We start from the raw sequence: 20,763 nt of genomic DNA, 5'->3' as shown, positions 1-20,763 counted from the left end.
TTATGGATGTATCCATGCATATGTCTCTTGTAACTGAAAATACACAGTCTGCATAAGCAGACTCTTAGCACACACCCAGCAGTTTATCCTGTAGAATCATGCTTAGTATTCACAAGTGAGTGGTGTTTCAGGTAGCAGTGAGTAACGCTAATACATTCAACATCACTAAGGCTGATTTCTTTTGCTGGGGTGTAGTCAGTCACCAAGGTCACACATGTTCATGGTCTCAAAAAGCTGTTTGCACATGTGCTGTTTTCTGTTTCTGAAAACTGTCATGACAATGTATCAGACTGTTAGAGTACTTATCACTTGCAGAAAAAAACAGTAGTAAGTGTGCTTTCAAGTTGACAAGCAAATTTCGTTTTCTGCCTAGAATTACACAATGAGTCTGTGAGCACACAGGAATTGTTGTTAGAGATGTATTTCGTGTAACTGTGGTTCTTTTAGAATTGCATTGGTAGGAAAGGGGAGGTTTTGAATGTTGTCAGAGATTTTATTTCTGTTGGCCTAGTTCTGTAACAATGCCATTTGTATGAAAGGGTCAGCTTTTGTTTGGGTACTGTGATGGTTTCCATTCAGTATAAATCAGTATCACACAAATGGGAGGCAAATGATAACACATTTGAAATAGATATAGCAGATTTTGCAACTAAACATGGAATGGGTGAAGTTGGTCCTACATATACAATACTCCTATTAACCCTTGCCACACATGTACTTTTACATACATTACTACAATGTTTATGCTGTTATGGATGTATCCATGCATATGTCTCTTGTAACTGAAAATACACAGTCTGCATAAGCAGACTCTTAGCACACACCCAGCTGTTTATCCTGTAGAATCATGCTTAGTATTCACAAGTGAGTGGTGTTTCAGGTAGCAGTGAGTAACGCTAATACATTCAACATCACTAAGGCTGATTTCTTTTGCTGGGGTGTAGTCAGTCACCAAGGTCACACATGTTCATGGTCTCAAAAAGCTGTTTGCACATGTGCTGTTTTCTGTTTCTGAAAACTGTAATGAAAATGTATCAGACTGTTAGAGTACTTATCACTTGCAGAAAAAAACAGTAGTAAGTGTGCTTTCAAATTGACAAGCAAATTTCGTTTTCTGCCTAGAATCACACCATGAATCTGTGAGCACACAGGAATTGTTGTCAGAGATGTATTTCGTGTCACTCTGGTTCTTTTTGGATGTATCCATGCATATGTCTCTTGTAACTGAAAATACACAGTCTGCATAAGCAGACTCGTAGCACACACCCAGCAGTTTATTCTGTAGAATCATGCTTAGTATTCACAAGTGAGTGGTGTTTCAGGTAGCAGTGAGTAACGCAAATACATTGAACATCACTAAGGCTGATTTATTTTGCTGGAGTGTAGTCAGTCACCAAGGTCACACATGTTCATGGTCTCAAAAAGCTGTTTGCACATGTGCTGTTTTCTGTTTCTGAAAACTGTCATGAAAATGTATCAGACTGTTAGAGTACTTAACACTTTCAGAAAAAAACAGTAGTAAGTGTGCTTTGAAATTAGCAAGCAAATTTCGTTTTCTGCCTAGAATCACAGCATGAATCTGTGAGCACACAGGAATTGTTGTCAGAGATGTATTTCGTGTCACTCTGGTTCTTTTTGGATGTATCCATGCATATGTCTCTTGTAACTGAAAATACACAGTCTGCATAAGCAGACTCTTAGCACACACCCAGCAGTTTATCCTGTAGAATCATGCTTAGTATTCACAAGTGAGTGGTGTTTCAGGTAGCAGTGAGTAACGCTAATACATTCAACATCACTAAGGCTGATTTATTTTGCTGGGGTGTAGTCAGTCACCAAGGTCACACATGTTCATGGTCTCAAAAAGCTGTTTGCACATGTGCTGTTTTCTGTTTCTGAAAACTGTCATGAAAATGTATCAGACTGTTAGAGTACTTAACACTTTCAGAAAAAAACAGTAGTAAGTGTGTTTTGAAATTGGCAAGCAAATTTCGTTTTCTGCCTAGAATCACAGCATGAATCTGTGAGCACACAGGAATTGTTGTCAGAGATGTATTTCGTGTCACTCTGGTTCTTTTTGGATGTATCCATGCATATGTCTCTTGTAACTGAAAATACACAGTCTGCATAAGCAGACTCTTAGCACACACCCAGCAGTTTATTCTGTAGAATCATGCTTAGTATTTACAAGTGAGTGGTGTTTCAGGTAGCAGTGAGTAACGCAAATACATTCAACATCACTAAGGCTGATTTCTTTTGCTGGGGTGTAGTCAGTTACCAAGGTCACAGATGTTCATGGTCTCAAAAAGCTGTTTGCACATGTGCTCTTTTTTGTTTCTGAAAACTGTAATGAAAATGTATCCGACTGTTAGAGTACTTATCACTTGCAGAAAAAAACAGTAGCAAGTGTGCTTTGAAATTGGCAAGCAAATTTAGTTTTCTACCTAGAATCACACAATGAGTCTGTGAGCACACAGGAATTGTTATCAGAGATGTATTTCGTGTCACTCTGGTTCTTTTTGGATGTATTCATGCATATGTCTCTTGTAACTGAAAATACACAGTCTGCATAAGCAGACTCTTAGCACACACCCAGCAGTTTATCCTGTAGAATCATGCTTAGTATTCACAAGTGAGTGGTGTTTTAGGTAGCAGTGAGTAACGCTAATACATTCAACATCACTAAGGCTGATTTCTTTTGCTGTGGTGTAGTCAGTCACCAAGGTCACACATGTTCATGGTTTCAAAAAGCTGTTTGCACATGTGCTGTTTTCTGTTTCTGAAAACTGTCATGACAATGTATCAGACTGTTAGAGTACTTATCACTTGCAGAAAAAAACAGTAGTAAGTGTGCTTTCAAATTGACAAGCAAATTTCGTTTTCTGCCTAGAATCACACCATGAATCTGTGAGCACACAGGAATTGTTGTCAGAGATGTATTTCGTGTCACTTTGGTTCTTTTTGGATGTATCCATGCATATGTCTCTTGTAACTGAAAATACACAGTCTGCATAAGCAGACTCGTAGCACACACCCAGCAGTTTATTCTGTAGAATCATGCTTAGTATTCACAAGTGAGTGGTGTTTCAGGTAGCAGTGAGTAACGCAAATACATTCAACATCACTAAGGCTGATTTCTTTTGCTGGAGTGTAGTCAGTCACCAAGGTCACACATGTTCATGGTCTCAAAAAGCTGTTTGCACATGTGCTGTTTTCTGTTTCTGAAAACTGTCATGAAAATGTATCAGACTGTTAGAGTACTTAACACTTTCAGAAAAAAACAGTAGTAAGTGTGCTTTGAAATTAGCAAGCAAATTTCGTTTTCTGCCTAGAATCACAGCATGAATCTGTGAGCACACAGGAATTGTTGTCAGAGATGTATTTCGTGTCACTCTGGTTCTTTTTGGATGTATCCATGCATATGTCTCTTGTAACTGAAAATACACAGTCTGCATAAGCAGACTCTTAGCACACACCCAGCAGTTTATCCTGTAGAATCATGCTTAGTATTCACAAGTGAGTGGTGTTTCAGGTAGCAGTGAGTAACGCTAATACATTCAACATCACTAAGGCTGATTTATTTTGCTGGGGTGTAGTCAGTCACCAAGGTCACACATGTTCATGGTCTCAAAAAGCTGTTTGCACATGTGCTGTTTTCTGTTTCTGAAAACTGTCATGAAAATGTATCAGACTGTTAGAGTACTTAACACTTTCAGAAAAAAACAGTAGTAAGTGTGCTTTGAAATTGGCAAGCAAATTTTGTTTTCTGCCTAGAATCACACCATGAATCTGTGAGCACACAGGAATTGTTGTCAGAGATGTATTTCGTGTCACTCTGGTTCTTTTTGGATGTATCCATGCATATGTCTCTTGTAACTGAAAATACACAGTCTGCATAAGCAGACTCTTAGCACACACCCAGCAGTTTATTCTGTAGAATCATGCTTAGTATTCACAAGTGAGTGGTGTTTCAGGTAGCAGTGAGTAACGCAAATACATTCAACATCACTAAGGCTGATTTCTTTTGCTGGGGTGTAGTCAGTCACCAAGGTCACACATGTTCATGGTTTCAAAAAGCTGTTTGCACATGTGCTGTTTTCTGTTTCTGAAAACTGTCATGACAATGTATCAGACTGTTAGAGTACTTATCACTTGCAGAAAAAAACAGTAGTAAGTGTGCTTTCAAATTGACAAGCAAATTTCGTTTTCTGCCTAGAATCACACCATGAATCTGTGAGCACACAGGAATTGTTGTCAGAGATGTATTTCGTGTCACTTTGGTTCTTTTTGGATGTATCCATGCATATGTCTCTTGTAACTGAAAATACACAGTCTGCATAAGCAGACTCGTAGCACACACCCAGCAGTTTATTCTGTAGAATCATGCTTAGTATTCACAAGTGAGTGGTGTTTCAGGTAGCAGTGAGTAACGCAAATACATTCAACATCACTAAGGCTGATTTATTTTGCTGGAGTGTAGTCAGTCACCAAGGTCACACATGTTCATGGTCTCAAAAAGCTGTTTGCACATGTGCTGTTTTCTGTTTCTGAAAACTGTCATGAAAATGTATCAGACTGTTAGAGTACTTAACACTTTCAGAAAAAAACAGTAGTAAGTGTGTTTTGAAATTGGCAAGCAAATTTCGTTTTCTGCCTAGAATCACAGCATGAATCTGTGAGCACACAGGAATTGTTGTCAGAGGTGTATTTCGTGTCACTCTGGTTCTTTTTGGATGTATCCATGCATATGTCTCTTGTAACTGAAAATACACAGTCTGCATAAGCAGACTCTTAGCACACACCCAGCAGTTTATTCTGTAGAATCATGCTTAGTATTTACAAGTGAGTGGTGTTTCAGGTAGCAGTGAGTAACGCAAATACATTCAACATCACTAAGGCTGATTTCTTTTGCTGGGGTGTAGTCAGTTACCAAGGTCACAGATGTTCATGGTCTCAAAAAGCTGTTTGCACATGTGCTCTTTTTTGTTTCTGAAAACTGTAATGAAAATATATCCGACTGTTAGAGTACTTATCACTTGCAGAAAAAAACAGTAGCAAGTGTCCTTTGAAATTGGCAAGCAAATTTAGTTTTCTACCTAGAATCACACAATGAGTCTGTGAGCACACAGGAATTGTTGTCAGAGATGTATTTCGTGTCACTCTGGTTCTTTTTGGATGTATTCATGCATATGTCTCTTGTAACTGAAAATACACAGTCTGCATAAGCAGACTCTTAGCACACACCCAGCAGTTTATCCTGTAGAATCATGCTTAGTATTCACAAGTGAGTGGTGTTTTAGGTAGCAGTGAGTAACGCTAATACATTCAACATCACTAAGGCTGATTTCTTTTGCTGGGGTGTAGTCAGTCACCAAGGTCACACATGTTCATGGTTTCAAAAAGCTGTTTGCACATGTGCTGTTTTCTGTTTCTGAAAACTGTCATGACAATGTATCAGACTGTTAGAGTACTTATCACTTGCAGAAAAAAACAGTAGTAAGTGTGCTTTCAAATTGACAAGCAAATTTCGTTTTCTGCCTAGAATCACACCATGAATCTGTGAGCACACAGGAATTGTTGTCAGAGATGTATTTCGTGTCACTTTGGTTCTTTTTGGATGTATCCATGCATATGTCTCTTGTAACTGAAAATACACAGTCTGCATAAGCAGACTCGTAGCACACACCCAGCAGTTTATTCTGTAGAATCATGCTTAGTATTCACAAGTGAGTGGTGTTTCAGGTAGCAGTGAGTAACGCAAATACATTGAACATCACTAAGGCTGATTTATTTTGCTGGAGTGTAGTCAGTCACCAAGGTCACACATGTTCATGGTCTCAAAAAGCTGTTTGCACATGTGCTGTTTTCTGTTTCTGAAAACTGTCATGAAAATGTATCAGACTGTTAGAGTACTTAACACTTTCAGAAAAAAACAGTAGTAAGTGTGCTTTGAAATTAGCAAGCAAATTTCGTTTTCTGCCTAGAATCACAGCATGAATCTGTGAGCACACAGGAATTGTTGTCAGAGATGTATTTCGTGTCACTCTGGTTCTTTTTGGATGTATCCATGCATATGTCTCTTGTAACTGAAAATACACAGTCTGCATAAGCAGACTCTTAGCACACACCCAGCAGTTTATCCTGTAGAATCATGCTTAGTATTCACAAGTGAGTGGTGTTTCAGGTAGCAGTGAGTAACGCTAATACATTCAACATCACTAAGGCTGATTTATTTTGCTGGGGTGTAGTCAGTCACCAAGGTCACACATGTTCATGGTCTCAAAAAGCTGTTTGCACATGTGCTGTTTTCTGTTTCTGAAAACTGTCATGAAAATGTATCAGACTGTTAGAGTACTTAACACTTTCAGAAAAAAACAGTAGTAAGTGTGCTTTGAAATTGGCAAGCAAATTTCGTTTTCTGCCTAGAATCACACCATGAATCTGTGAGCACACAGGAATTGTTGTCAGAGATGTATTTCGTGTCACTCTGGTTCTTGTTGGATGTATCCATGCATATGTCTCTTGTAACTGAAAATACACAGTCTGCATAAGCAGACTCTTAGCACACACCCAGCAGTTTATTCTGTAGAATCATGCTTAGTATTTACAAGTGAGTGGTGTTTCAGGTAGCAGTGAGTAACGCAAATACATTCAACATCACTAAGGCTGATTTATTTTGCTGGGGTGTAGTCAGTTACCAAGGTCACAGATGTTCATGGTCTCAAAAGCTGTTTGCACATGTGCTCTTTTTTGTTTCTGAAAACTGTAATGAAAATATATCAGACTGTTAGAGTACTTATCACTTGCAGAAAAAAACAGTAGCAAGTGTGCTTTGAAATTGGCAAGCAAATTTAGTTTTCTATCTAGAATCACACAATGAGTCTGTGAGCACACAGGAATTGTTGTCAGAGATGTATTTCGTGTCACTCTGGTTCTTTTTGGATGTATTCATGCATATGTCTCTTGTAACTGAAAATACACAGTCTGCATAAGCAGACTCTTAGCACACACCCAGCAGTTTATCCTGTAGAATCATGCTTAGTATTCACAAGTGAGTGGTGTTTTAGGTAGCAGTGAGTAACGCTACTACATTCAACATCACTAAGGCTGATTTCTTTTGCTGGGGTGTAGTCAGTCACCAAGGTCACACATGTTCATGGTTTCAAAAAGCTGTTTGCACATGTGCTGTTTTCTGTTTCTGAAAACTGTCATGACAATGTATCTGACTGTTAGAGTACTTAACACTTTCAGAAAAAAACAGTAGTAAGTGTGCTTTGAAATTGGCAAGCAAATTTGGTTTTCTGCCTAGAATCACACAATGAGTCTGTGAGCACACAGGAATTGTTGTCAGAGATGTATTTCGTGTCACTCTGGTTCTTTTAGAATTGCATTGGTAGGAAAGGGGAGGTTTTGAATGTTGTCAGAGATTTTATTTCTGTTGGCCTGGTTCTGTAACAATGCCATTTGTATGAAAGGGTCAGCTTTTTTTTGGGTACTGTGATGGTTTCCATTCAGTATAAATCAGTATCACACAAATGGGAGGCAAATGATAACACATTTGAAATAGATATAGCAGATTTTGCAACGAAACATGGAATGGGTGAAGTTGGTCCTACATATACAAAACTCCTATTAACCCTTGCCACACATGTACGTTTACATACATTACTACAATGTTTATGCTGTTATGGATGTATCCATGCATATGTCTCTTGTAACTGAAAATACACAGTCTGCATAAGCAGACTCTTAGCACACACCCAGCAGTTTATCCTGTAGAATCATGCTTAGTATTCACAAGTGAGTGGTGTTTCAGGTAGCAGTGAGTAACGCTGCTAATACATTCAACATCACTAAGGGTGATTTCTTTTGCTGGGGTGTAGTCAGTCACCAAGGTCACACATGTTCATGGTCTCAAAAAGCTGTTTGCACATGTGCTGTTTTCTGTTTCTGAAAACTGTCATGACAATGTATCAGACTGTTAGAGTACTTATCACTTGCAGAAAAAAACAGTAGTAAGTGTGCTTTCAAATTGACAAGCAAATTTCGTTTTCTGCCTAGAATTACACAATGAGTTTGTGAGCACACAGGAATTGTTGTCAGAGATGTATTTCGTGTCACTCTGGTTCTTTTAGAATTGCATTGGTAGGAAAGGGGAGGTTTTGAATGTTGTCAGAGATTTTATTTCTGTTGGCCTGGTTCTGTAACAATGCCATTTGTATGAAAGGGTCAGCTTTTGTTTGGGTACTGTGATGGTTTCCATTCAGTATAAATCAGTATCACACAAATGGGAGGCAAATGATAACACATTTGAAATAGATATAGCAGATTTTGCAAGTAAACATGGAATGGGTGAAGTTGGTCCTATATATACAAAACTCCTAATAACCCTTGCCACACATGTACTTTTACATACATTACTACAATGTTTATGCTGTTATGGATGTATCCATGCATATGTCTCTTGTAACTGAAAATACACAGTCTGCATAAGCAGACTCTTAGCACACACCCAGCTGTTTATCCTGTAGAATCATGCTTAGTATTCACAAGTGAGTGGCGTTTCAGGTAGCAGTGAGTAACGCTAATACATTCAACATCACTAAGGCTGATTTCTTTTGCTGGGGTGTAGTCAGTCACCAAGGTCACACATGTTCATAGTCTCAAAAAGCTGTTTGCACATGTGCTGTTTTCTGTTCCTGAAAACTGTAATGAAAATGTATCAGACTGTTAGAGTACTTATCACTTGCAGAAAAAAACAGTAGTAAGTGTGCTTTCAAATTGACAAGCAAATTTTGTTTTCTGCCTAGAATCACACAATGAGTCTGTGAGCACACAGGAATTGTTGTCAGAGATGTATTTCGTGTCACTCTGGTTCTTTTCGGATGTATTCATGCATATGTCTCTTGTAACTGAAAATACACAGTCTGCATAAGCAGACTCTTAGCACACACCCAGCAGTTTATCCTGTAGAATCATGCTTAGTATTCACAAGTGAGTGGTGTTTCAGGTAGCAGTGAGTAACGCTAATACATTCAACATCACTAAGGCTGATTTCTTTTGCTGGGGTGTAGTCAGTCACCAAGGTCACACATGTTCATGGTCTCAAAAAGCTGTTTGCACATGTGCTGTTTTCTGTTTCTGAAAACTCTCATGAAAATGTATCAGACTGTTAGAGTACTTAACACTTTCAGAAAAAAACAGTAGTAAGTGTGCTTTGAAATTGGCAAGCAAATTTTGTTTTCTGCCTAGAATCACACCATGAATCTGTGAGCACACAGGAATTGTTGTCAGAGATGTATTTCGTGTCACTCTGGTTCTTTTTGGATGTATCCATGCATATGTCTCTTGTAACTGAAAATACACAGTCTGCATAAGCAGACTCTTAGCACACACCCAGCAGTTTATTCTGTAGAATCATGCTTAGTATTCACAAGTGAGTGGTGTTTCAGGTAGCAGTGAGTAACGCAAATACATTCAACATCACTAAGGCTGATTTCTTTTGCTGGAGTGTAGTCAGTCACCAAGGTCACACATGTTCATGGTCTCAAAAAGCTGTTTGCACATGTGCTGTTTTCTGTTTCTGAAAACTGTCATGAAAATGTATCAGACTGTTAGAGTACTTAACACTTTCAGAAAAAAACAGTAGTAAGTGTGTTTTGAAATTGGCAAGCAAATTTCGTTTTCTGCCTAGAATCACAGCATGAATCTGTGAGCACACAGGAATTGTTGTCAGAGATGTATTTCGTGTCACTCTGGTTCTTTTTGGATGTATCCATGCATATGTCTCTTGTAACTGAAAATACACAGTCTGCATAAGCAGACTCTTAGCACACACCCAGCAGTTTATTCTGTAGAATCATGCTTAGTATTTACAAGTGAGTGGTGTTTCAGGTAGCAGTGAGTAACGCAAATACATTCAACATCACTAAGGCTGATTTCTTTTGCTGGGGTGTAGTCAGTCACCAAGGTCACACATGTTCATGGTTTCAAAAAGCTGTTTGCACATGTGCTGTTTTCTGTTTCTGAAAACTGTCATGACAATGTATCAGACTGTTAGAGTACTTATCACTTGCAGAAACAAACAGTAGTAAGTGGGCTTTCAAATTGACAAGCAAATTTCGTTTTCTGCCTAGAATTACACAATGAGTCTGTGAGCACACAGGAATTGTTGTCAGAGATGCATTTTGTGTCACTCTGGTTCTTTTAGAATTGCATTGGTAGGAAAGGGGAGGTTTTGAATGTTGTCAGAGATATTATTTCTGTTGGCCTGGTTCTGTAACAATGCCATTTGTATTAAAGGGTCAGCTTTTCTTTGGGTACTGTGATGGTTTCCATTCAGTATAAATCAGTATCACACAAATGGGAGGCAAATGATAACACATTTGAAATAGATATAGCAGATTTTGCAACTAAACATGGAATGGGTGAAGTTAGTCCTACATATACAAAACTCCTTTTAACGCTTGCCACACATGTACGTTTACATACATTACTACAATGTTTATGCTGTTATGGATGTATCCATGCATATGTCTCTTGTAACTGAAAATACACAGTCTGCATAAGCAGACTCTTAGCACACACCCAGCAGTTTATCCTGTAGAATCATGCTTAGTATTCACAAGTGAGTGGTGTTTCAGGTAGCAGTGAGTAACGCTAATACATTCAACATCACTAAGGCTGATTTCTTTTGCTGGGGTGTAGTCAGTCACCAAGGTCACACATGTTCATGGTCTCAAAAAGCTGTTTGCACATGTGCTGTTTTCTGTTTCTGAAAACTGTCATGACAATGTATCAGACTGTTAGAGTACTTATCACTTGCAGAAAAAAACAGTAGTAAGTGTGCTTTCAAGTTGACAAGCAAATTTCGTTTTCTGCCTAGAATTACACAATGAGTCTGTGAGCACACAGGAATTGTTGTTAGAGATGTATTTCGTGTAACTGTGGTTCTTTTAGAATTGCATTGGTAGGAAAGGGGAGGTTTTGAATGTTGTCAGAGATTTTATTTCTGTTGGCCTAGTTCTGTAACAATGCCATTTGTATGAAAGGGTCAGCTTTTGTTTGGGTACTGTGATGGTTTCCATTCAGTATAAATCAGTATCACACAAATGGGAGGCAAATGATAACACATTTGAAATAGATATAGCAGATTTTGCAACTAAACATGGAATGGGTGAAGTTGGTCCTACATATACAATACTCCTATTAACCCTTGCCACACATGTACTTTTACATACATTACTACAATGTTTATGCTGTTATGGATGTATCCATGCATATGTCTCTTGTAACTGAAAATACACAGTCTGCATAAGCAGACTCTTAGCACACACCCAGCTGTTTATCCTGTAGAATCATGCTTAGTATTCACAAGTGAGTGGTGTTTCAGGTAGCAGTGAGTAACGCTAATACATTCAACATCACTAAGGCTGATTTCTTTTGCTGGGGTGTAGTCAGTCACCAAGGTCACACATGTTCATGGTCTCAAAAAGCTGTTTGCACATGTGCTGTTTTCTGTTTCTGAAAACTGTAATGAAAATGTATCAGACTGTTAGAGTACTTATCACTTGCAGAAAAAAACAGTAGTAAGTGTGCTTTCAAATTGACAAGCAAATTTTGTTTTCTGCCTAGAATCACACAATGAGTCTGTGAGCACACAGGAATTGTTGTCAGAGATGTATTTCGTGTCACTCTGGTTCTTTTCGGATGTATTCATGCATATGTCTCTTGTAACTGAAAATACACAGTCTGCATAAGCAGACTCTTAGCACACACCCAGCAGTTTATCCTGTAGAATCATGCTTAGTATTCACAAGTGAGTGGTGTTTCAGGTAGCAGTGAGTAACGCTAATACATTCAACATCACTAAGGCTGATTTCTTTTGCTGGGGTGTAGTCAGTCACCAAGGTCACACATGTTCATGGTCTCAAAAAGCTGTTTGCACATGTGCTGTTTTCTGTTTCTGAAAACTCTCATGAAAATGTATCAGACTGTTAGAGTACTTAACACTTTCAGAAAAAAACAGTAGTAAGTGTGCTTTGAAATTGGCAAGCAAATTTTGTTTTCTGCCTAGAATCACACCATGAATCTGTGAGCACACAGGAATTGTTGTCAGAGATGTATTTCGTGTCACTCTGGTTCTTTTTGGATGTATCCATGCATATGTCTCTTGTAACTGAAAATACACAGTCTGCATAAGCAGACTCTTAGCACACACCCAGCAGTTTATTCTGTAGAATCATGCTTAGTATTCACAAGTGAGTGGTGTTTCAGGTAGCAGTGAGTAACGCAAATACATTCAACATCACTAAGGCTGATTTCTTTTGCTGGAGTGTAGTCAGTCACCAAGGTCACACATGTTCATGGTCTCAAAAAGCTGTTTGCACATGTGCTGTTTTCTGTTTCTGAAAACTGTCATGAAAATGTATCAGACTGTTAGAGTACTTAACACTTTCAGAAAAAAACAGTAGTAAGTGTGTTTTGAAATTGGCAAGCAAATTTCGTTTTCTGCCTAGAATCACAGCATGAATCTGTGAGCACACAGGAATTGTTGTCAGAGATGTATTTCGTGTCACTCTGGTTCTTTTTGGATGTATCCATGCATATGTCTCTTGTAACTGAAAATACACAGTCTGCATAAGCAGACTCTTAGCACACACCCAGCAGTTTATTCTGTAGAATCATGCTTAGTATTTACAAGTGAGTGGTGTTTCAGGTAGCAGTGAGTAACGCAAATACATTCAACATCACTAAGGCTGATTTCTTTTGCTGGGGTGTAGTCAGTCACCAAGGTCACACATGTTCATGGTTTCAAAAAGCTGTTTGCACATGTGCTGTTTTCTGTTTCTGAAAACTGTCATGACAATGTATCAGACTGTTAGAGTACTTATCACTTGCAGGAACAAACAGTAGTAAGTGGGCTTTCAAATTGACAAGCAAATTTCGTTTTCTGCCTAGAATTACACAATGAGTCTGTGAGCACACAGGAATTGTTGTCAGAGATGCATTTTGTGTCACTCTGGTTCTTTTAGAATTGCATTGGTAGGAAAGGGGAGGTTTTGAATGTTGTCAGAGATATTATTTCTGTTGGCCTGGTTCTGTAACAATGCCATTTGTATTAAAGGGTCAGCTTTTCTTTGGGTACTGTGATGGTTTCCATTCAGTATAAATCAGTATCACACAAATGGGAGGCAAATGATAACACATTTGAAATAGATATAGCAGATTTTGCAACTAAACATGGAATGGGTGAAGTTAGTCCTACATATACAAAACTCCTTTTAACGCTTGCCACACATGTACGTTTACATACATTACTACAATGTTTATGCTGTTATGGATGTATCCATGCATATGTCTCTTGTAACTGAAAATACACAGTCTGCATAAGCAGACTCTTAGCACACACCCAGCAGTTTATCCTGTAGAATCATGCTTAGTATTCACAAGTGAGTGGTGTTTCAGGTAGCAGTGAGTAACGCTGCTAATACATTCAACATCACTAAGGCTGATTTCTTTTGCTGGGGTGTAGTCAGTCACCAAGGTCACACATGTTCATGGTCTCAAAAAGCTGTTTGCACATGTGCTGTTTTCTGTTTCTGAAAACTGTCATGACAATGTATCAGACTGTTAGAGTACTTATCACTTGCAGAAAAAAACAGTAGTAAGTGTGCTTTCAAGTTGACAAGCAAATTTCGTTTTCTGCCTAGAATTACACAATGAGTCTGTGAGCACACAGGAATTGTTGTTAGAGATGTATTTCGTGTAACTGTGGTTCTTTTAGAATTGCATTGGTAGGAAAGGGGAGGTTTTGAATGTTGTCAGAGATTTTATTTCTGTTGGCCTAGTTCTGTAACAATGCCATTTGTATGAAAGGGTCAGCTTTTGTTTGGGTACTGTGATGGTTTCCATTCAGTATAAATCAGTATCACACAAATGGGAGGCAAATGATAACACATTTGAAATAGATATAGCAGATTTTGCAACTAAACATGGAATGGGTGAAGTTGGTCCTACATATACAATACTCCTATTAACCCTTGCCACACATGTACTTTTACATACATTACTACAATGTTTATGCTGTTATGGATGTATCCATGCATATGTCTCTTGTAACTGAAAATACACAGTCTGCATAAGCAGACTCTTAGCACACACCCAGCTGTTTATCCTGTAGAATCATGCTTAGTATTCACAAGTGAGTGGTGTTTCAGGTAGCAGTGAGTAACGCTAATACATTCAACATCACTAAGGCTGATTTCTTTTGCTGGGGTGTAGTCAGTCACCAAGGTCACACATGTTCATGGTCTCAAAAAGCTGTTTGCACATGTGCTGTTTTCTGTTTCTGAAAACTGTAATGAAAATGTATCAGACTGTTAGAGTACTTATCACTTGCAGAAAAAAACAGTAGTAAGTGTGCTTTCAAATTGACAAGCAAATTTCGTTTTCTGCCTAGAATCACACCATGAATCTGTGAGCACACAGGAATTGTTGTCAGAGATGTATTTCGTGTCACTCTGGTTCTTTTTGGATGTATCCATGCATATGTCTCTTGTAACTGAAAATACACAGTCTGCATAAGCAGACTCGTAGCACACACCCAGCAGTTTATTCTGTAGAATCATGCTTAGTATTCACAAGTGAGTGGTGTTTCAGGTAGCAGAGAGTAACGCAAATACATTCAACATCACTAAGGCTGATTTCTTTTGCTGGAGTGTAGTCAGTCACCAAGGTCACACATGTTCATGGTCTCAAAAAGCTGTTTGCACATGTGCTTTTTTCTGTTTCTGAAAACTGTCATGAAAATATATCAGACTGTTAGAGTACTTAACACTTTCAGAAAAAAACAGTAGTAAGTGTGCTTTGAAATTAGCAAGCACATTTCGTTTTCTGCCTAGAATCACAGCATGAATCTGTGAACACACAGGAATTGTTGTCAGAGATGTATTTCGTGTCACTCTGGTTCTTTTTGGATGTATCCATGCATATGTCTCTTGTAACTGAAAATACACAGTCTGCATAAGCAGACTCTTAGCACACACCCAGCAGTTTATCCTGTAGAATCATGCTTAGTATTCACAAGTGAGTGGTGTTTCAGGTAGCAGTGAGTAACGCTAATACATTCAACATCACTAAGGCTGATTTATTTTGCTGGGGTGTAGTCAGTCACCAAGGTCACATATGTTCATGGTCTCAAAAAGCTGTTTGCACATGTGCTGTTTTCTGTTTCTGAAAACTGTCATGAAAATGTATCAGACTGTTAGAGTACTTAACACTTTCAGAAAAAAACAGTAGTAAGTGTGCTTTGAAATTGGCAAGCAAATTTCGTGTTCTGCCTTGAATCACACCATGAATCTGTGAGCACACAGGAATTGTTGTCAGAGATGTATTTCGTGTCACTCTGGTTCTTTTTGGATGTATCCATGCATATGTCTCTTGTAACTGAAAATACACAGTCTGCATAAGCAGACTCTTAGCACACACCCAGCAGTTTATTCTGTAGAATCATGCTTAGTATTCACAAGTGAGTGGTGTTTCAGGTAGCAGTGAGTAACGCAAATACATTCAACATCACTAAGGCTGATTTATTTTGCTGGAGTGTAGTCAGTCACCAAGGTCACACATGTTCATGGTCTCAAAAAGCTGTTTGCACATGTGCTGTTTTCTGTTTCTGAAAACTGTCATGAAAATGTATCAGACTGTTAGAGTACTTAACACTTTCAGAAAAAAACAGTAGTAAGTGTGTTTTGAAATTGGCAAGCAAATTACGTTTTCTGCCTAGAATCACAGCATGAATCTGTGAGCACACAGGAATTGTTGTCAGAGATGTATTTCGTGTCACTCTGGTTCTTTTTGGATGTATCCATGCATATGTCTCTTGTAACTGAAAATACACAGTCTGCATAAGCAGACTCTTAGCACACACCCAGCAGTTTATTCTGTAGAATCATGCTTAGTATTTACAAGTGAGTGGTGTTTCAGGTAGCAGTGAGTAACGCAAATACATTCAACATCACTAAGGCTGATTTCTTTTGCTGGGGTGTAGTCAGTTACCAAGGTCACAGATGTTCATGGTCTCAAAAAGCTGTTTGCACATGTGCTCTTTTTTGTTTCTGAAAACTGTAATGAAAATATATCCGACTGTTAGAGTACTTATCACTTGCAGAAAAAAACAGTAGCAAGTGTGCTTTGAAATTGGCAAGCAAATTTAGTTTTCTACCTAGAATCACACAATGAGTCTGTGAGCACACAGGAATTGTTGTCAGAGATGTATTTCGTTTCACTCTGGTTCTTTTTGGATGTATTCATGCATATGTCTCTTGTAACTGAAAATACACAGTCTGCATAAGCAGACTCTTAGCACACACCCAGCAGTTTATCCTGTAGAATCATGCTTAGTATTCACAAGTGAGTGGTGTTTTAGGTAGCAGTGAGTAACGCTAATACATTCAACATCACTAAGGCTGATTTCTTTTGCTGGGGTGTAGTCAGTCACCAAGGTCACACATGTTCATGGTTTCAAAAAGCTGTTTGCACATGTGCTGTTTTCTGTTTCTGAAAACTGTCATGACAATGTATCAGACTGTTAGAGTACTTATCACTTGCAGAAAAAAACAGTAGTAAGTGTGCTTTCAAATTGACAAGCAAATTTCGTTTTCTGCCTAGAATCACACCATGAATCTGTGAGCACACAGGAATTGTTGTCAGAGATGTTTTTCGTGTCACTTTGGTTCTTTTTGGATGTATCCATGCATATGTCTCTTGTAACTGAAAATACACAGTCTGCATAAGCAGACTCGTAGCACACACCCAGCAGTTTATTCTGTAGAATCATGCTTAGTATTCACAAGTGAGTGGTGTTTCAGGTAGCAGTGAGTAACGCAAATACATTCAACATCACTAAGGCTGATTTCTTTTGCTGGAGTGTAGTCAGTCACCAAGGTCACACATGTTCATGGTCTCAAAAAGCTGTTTGCACATGTGCTGTTTTCTGTTTCTGAAAACTGTCATGAAAATGTATCAGACTGTTAGAGTACTTAACACTTTCAGAAAAAAACAGTAGTAAGTGTGCTTTGAAATTAGCAAGCAAATTTCGTTTTCTGCCTAGAATCACAGCATGAATCTGTGAGCACACAGGAATTGTTGTCAGAGATGTATTTCGTGTCACTCTGGTTCTTTTTGGATGTATCCATGCATATGTCTCTTGTAACTGAAAATACACAGTCTGCATAAGCAGACTCTTAGCACACACCCAGCAGTTTATCCTGTAGAATCATGCTTAGTATTCACAAGTGAGTGGTGTTTCAGGTAGCAGTGAGTAACGCTAATACATTCAACATCACTAAGGCTGATTTATTTTGCTGGGGTGTAGTCAGTCACCAAGGTCACACATGTTCATGGTCTCAAAAAGCTGTTTGCACATGTGCTGTTTTCTGTTTCTGAAAACTGTCATGAAAATGTATCAGACTGTTAGAGTACTTAACACTTTCAGAAAAAAACAGTAGTAAGTGTGCTTTGAAATTGGCAAGCAAATTTCGTTTTCTGCCTAGAATCACACCATGAATCTGTGAGCACACAGGAATTGTTGTCAGAGATGTATTTCGTGTCACTCTGGTTCTTTTTGGATGTATCCATGCATATGTCTCTTGTAACTGAAAATACACAGTCTGCATAAGCAGACTCTTAGCACACACCCAGCAGTTTATTCTGTAGAATCATGCTTAGTATTTACAAGTGAGTGGTGTTTCAGGTAGCAGTGAGTAACGCAAATACATTCAACATCACTAAGGCTGATTTATTTTGCTGGGGTGTAGTCAGTTACCAAGGTCACAGATGTTCATGGTCTCAAAAGCTGTTTGCACATGTGCTCTTTTTTGTTTCTGAAAACTGTAATGAAAATATATCAGACTGTTAGAGTACTTATCACTTGCAGAAAAAAACAGTAGCAAGTGTGCTTTGAAATTGGCAAGCAAATTTAGTTTTCTATCTAGAATCACACAATGAGTCTGTGAGCACACAGGAATTGTTGTCAGAGATGTATTTCGTGTCACTCTGGTTCTTTTTGGATGTATTCATGCATATGTCTCTTGTAACTGAAAATACACAGTCTGCATAAGCAGACTCTTAGCACACACCCAGCAGTTTATCCTGTAGAATCATGCTTAGTATTCACAAGTGAGTGGTGTTTTAGGTAGCAGTGAGTAACGCTACTACATTCAACATCACTAAGGCTGATTTCTTTTGCTGGGGTGTAGTCAGTCACCAAGGTCACACATGTTCATGGTTTCAAAAAGCTGTTTGCACATGTGCTGTTTTCTGTTTCTGAAAACTGTCATGACAATGTATCTGACTGTTAGAGTACTTAACACTTTCAGAAAAAAACAGTAGTAAGTGTGCTTTGAAATTGGCAAGCAAATTTGGTTTTCTGCCTAGAATCACACAATGAGTCTGTGAGCACACAGGAATTGTTGTCAGAGATGTATTTCGTGTCACTCTGGTTCTTTTAGAATTGCATTGGTAGGAAAGGGGAGGTTTTGAATGTTGTCAGAGATTTTATTTCTGTTGGCCTGGTTCTGTAACAATGCCATTTGTATGAAAGGGTCAGCTTTTTTTTGGGTACTGTGATGGTTTCCATTCAGTATAAATCAGTATCACACAAATGGGAGGCAAATGATAACACATTTGAAATAGATATAGCAGATTTTGCAACGAAACATGGAATGGGTGAAGTTGGTCCTACATATACAAAACTCCTATTAACCCTTGCCACACATGTACGTTTACATACATTACTACAATGTTTATGCTGTTATGGATGTATCCATGCATATGTCTCTTGTAACTGAAAATACACAGTCTGCATAAGCAGACTCTTAGCACACACCCAGCAGTTTATCCTGTAGAATCATGCTTAGTATTCACAAGTGAGTGGTGTTTCAGGTAGCAGTGAGTAACGCTGCTAATACATTCAACATCACTAAGGGTGATTTCTTTTGCTGGGGTGTAGTCAGTCACCAAGGTCACACATGTTCATGGTCTCAAAAAGCTGTTTGCACATGTGCTGTTTTCTGTTTCTGAAAACTGTCATGACAATGTATCAGACTGTTAGAGTACTTATCACTTGCAGAAAAAAACAGTAGTAAGTGTGCTTTCAAATTGACAAGCAAATTTCGTTTTCTGCCTAGAATTACACAATGAGTTTGTGAGCACACAGGAATTGTTGTCAGAGATGTATTTCGTGTCACTCTGGTTCTTTTAGAATTGCATTGGTAGGAAAGGGGAGGTTTTGAATGTTGTCAGAGATTTTATTTCTGTTGGCCTGGTTCTGTAACAATGCCATTTGTATGAAAGGGTCAGCTTTTGTTTGGGTACTGTGATGGTTTCCATTCAGTATAAATCAGTATCACACAAATGGGAGGCAAATGATAACACATTTGAAATAGATATAGCAGATTTTGCAAGTAAACATGGAATGGGTGAAGTTGGTCCTACATATACAAAACTCCTAATAACCCTTGCCACACATGTACTTTTACATACATTACTACAATGTTTATGCTGTTATGGATGTATCCATGCATATGTCTCTTGTAACTGAAAATACACAGTCTGCATAAGCAGACTCTTAGCACACACCCAGCTGTTTATCCTGTAGAATCATGCTTAGTATTCACAAGTGAGTGGCGTGTCAGGTAGCAGTGAGTAACGCTAATACATTCAACATCACTAAGGCTGATTTCTTTTGCTGGGGTGTAGTCAGTCACCAAGGTCACACATGTTCATAGTCTCAAAAAGCTGTTTGCACATGTGCTGTTTTCTGTTCCTGAAAACTGTAATGAAAATGTATCAGACTGTTAGAGTACTTATCACTTGCAGAAAAAAACAGTAGTAAGTGTGCTTTCAAATTGACAAGCAAATTTTGTTTTCTGCCTAGAATCACACAATGAGTCTGTGAGCACACAGGAATTGTTGTCAGAGATGTATTTCGTGTCACTCTGGTTCTTTTCGGATGTATTCATGCATATGTCTCTTGTAACTGAAAATACACAGTCTGCATAAGCAGACTCTTAGCACACACCCAGCAGTTTATCCTGTAGAATCATGCTTAGTATTCACAAGTGAGTGGTGTTTCAGGTAGCAGTGAGTAACGCTAATACATTCAACATCACTAAGGCTGATTTCTTTTGCTGGGGTGTAGTCAGTCACCAAGGTCACACATGTTCATGGTCTCAAAAAGCTGTTTGCACATGTGCTGTTTTCTGTTTCTGAAAATTCTCATGAAAATGTATCAGACTGTTAGAGTACTTAACACTTTCAGAAAAAAACAGTAGTAAGTGTGCTTTGAAATTGGCAAGCAAATTTTGTTTTCTGCCTAGAATCACACCATGAATCTGTGAGCACACAGGAATTGTTGTCAGAGATGTATTTCGTGTCACTCTGGTTCTTTTTGGATGTATCCATGCATATGTCTCTTGTAACTGAAAATACACAGTCTGCATAAGCAGACTCTTAGCACACACCCAGCAGTTTATTCTGTAGAATCATGCTTAGTATTCACAAGTGAGTGGTGTTTCAGGTAGCAGTGAGTAACGCAAATACATTCAACATCACTAAGGCTGATTTCTTTTGCTGGAGTGTAGTCAGTCACCAAGGTCACACATGTTCATGGTCTCAAAAAGCTGTTTGCACATGTGCTGTTTTCTGTTTCTGAAAACTGTCATGAAAATGTATCAGACTGTTAGAGTACTTAACACTTTC

The sequence above is a fragment of the Triturus cristatus genome, chromosome 5_1 (assembly GCF_964204655.1).
Source record: "Triturus cristatus chromosome 5_1, aTriCri1.1, whole genome shotgun sequence".
NCBI classification, from domain to species: domain Eukaryota; kingdom Metazoa; phylum Chordata; class Amphibia; order Caudata; family Salamandridae; genus Triturus; species Triturus cristatus.
Note: the sequence above shows the minus strand (reverse complement) of the source record.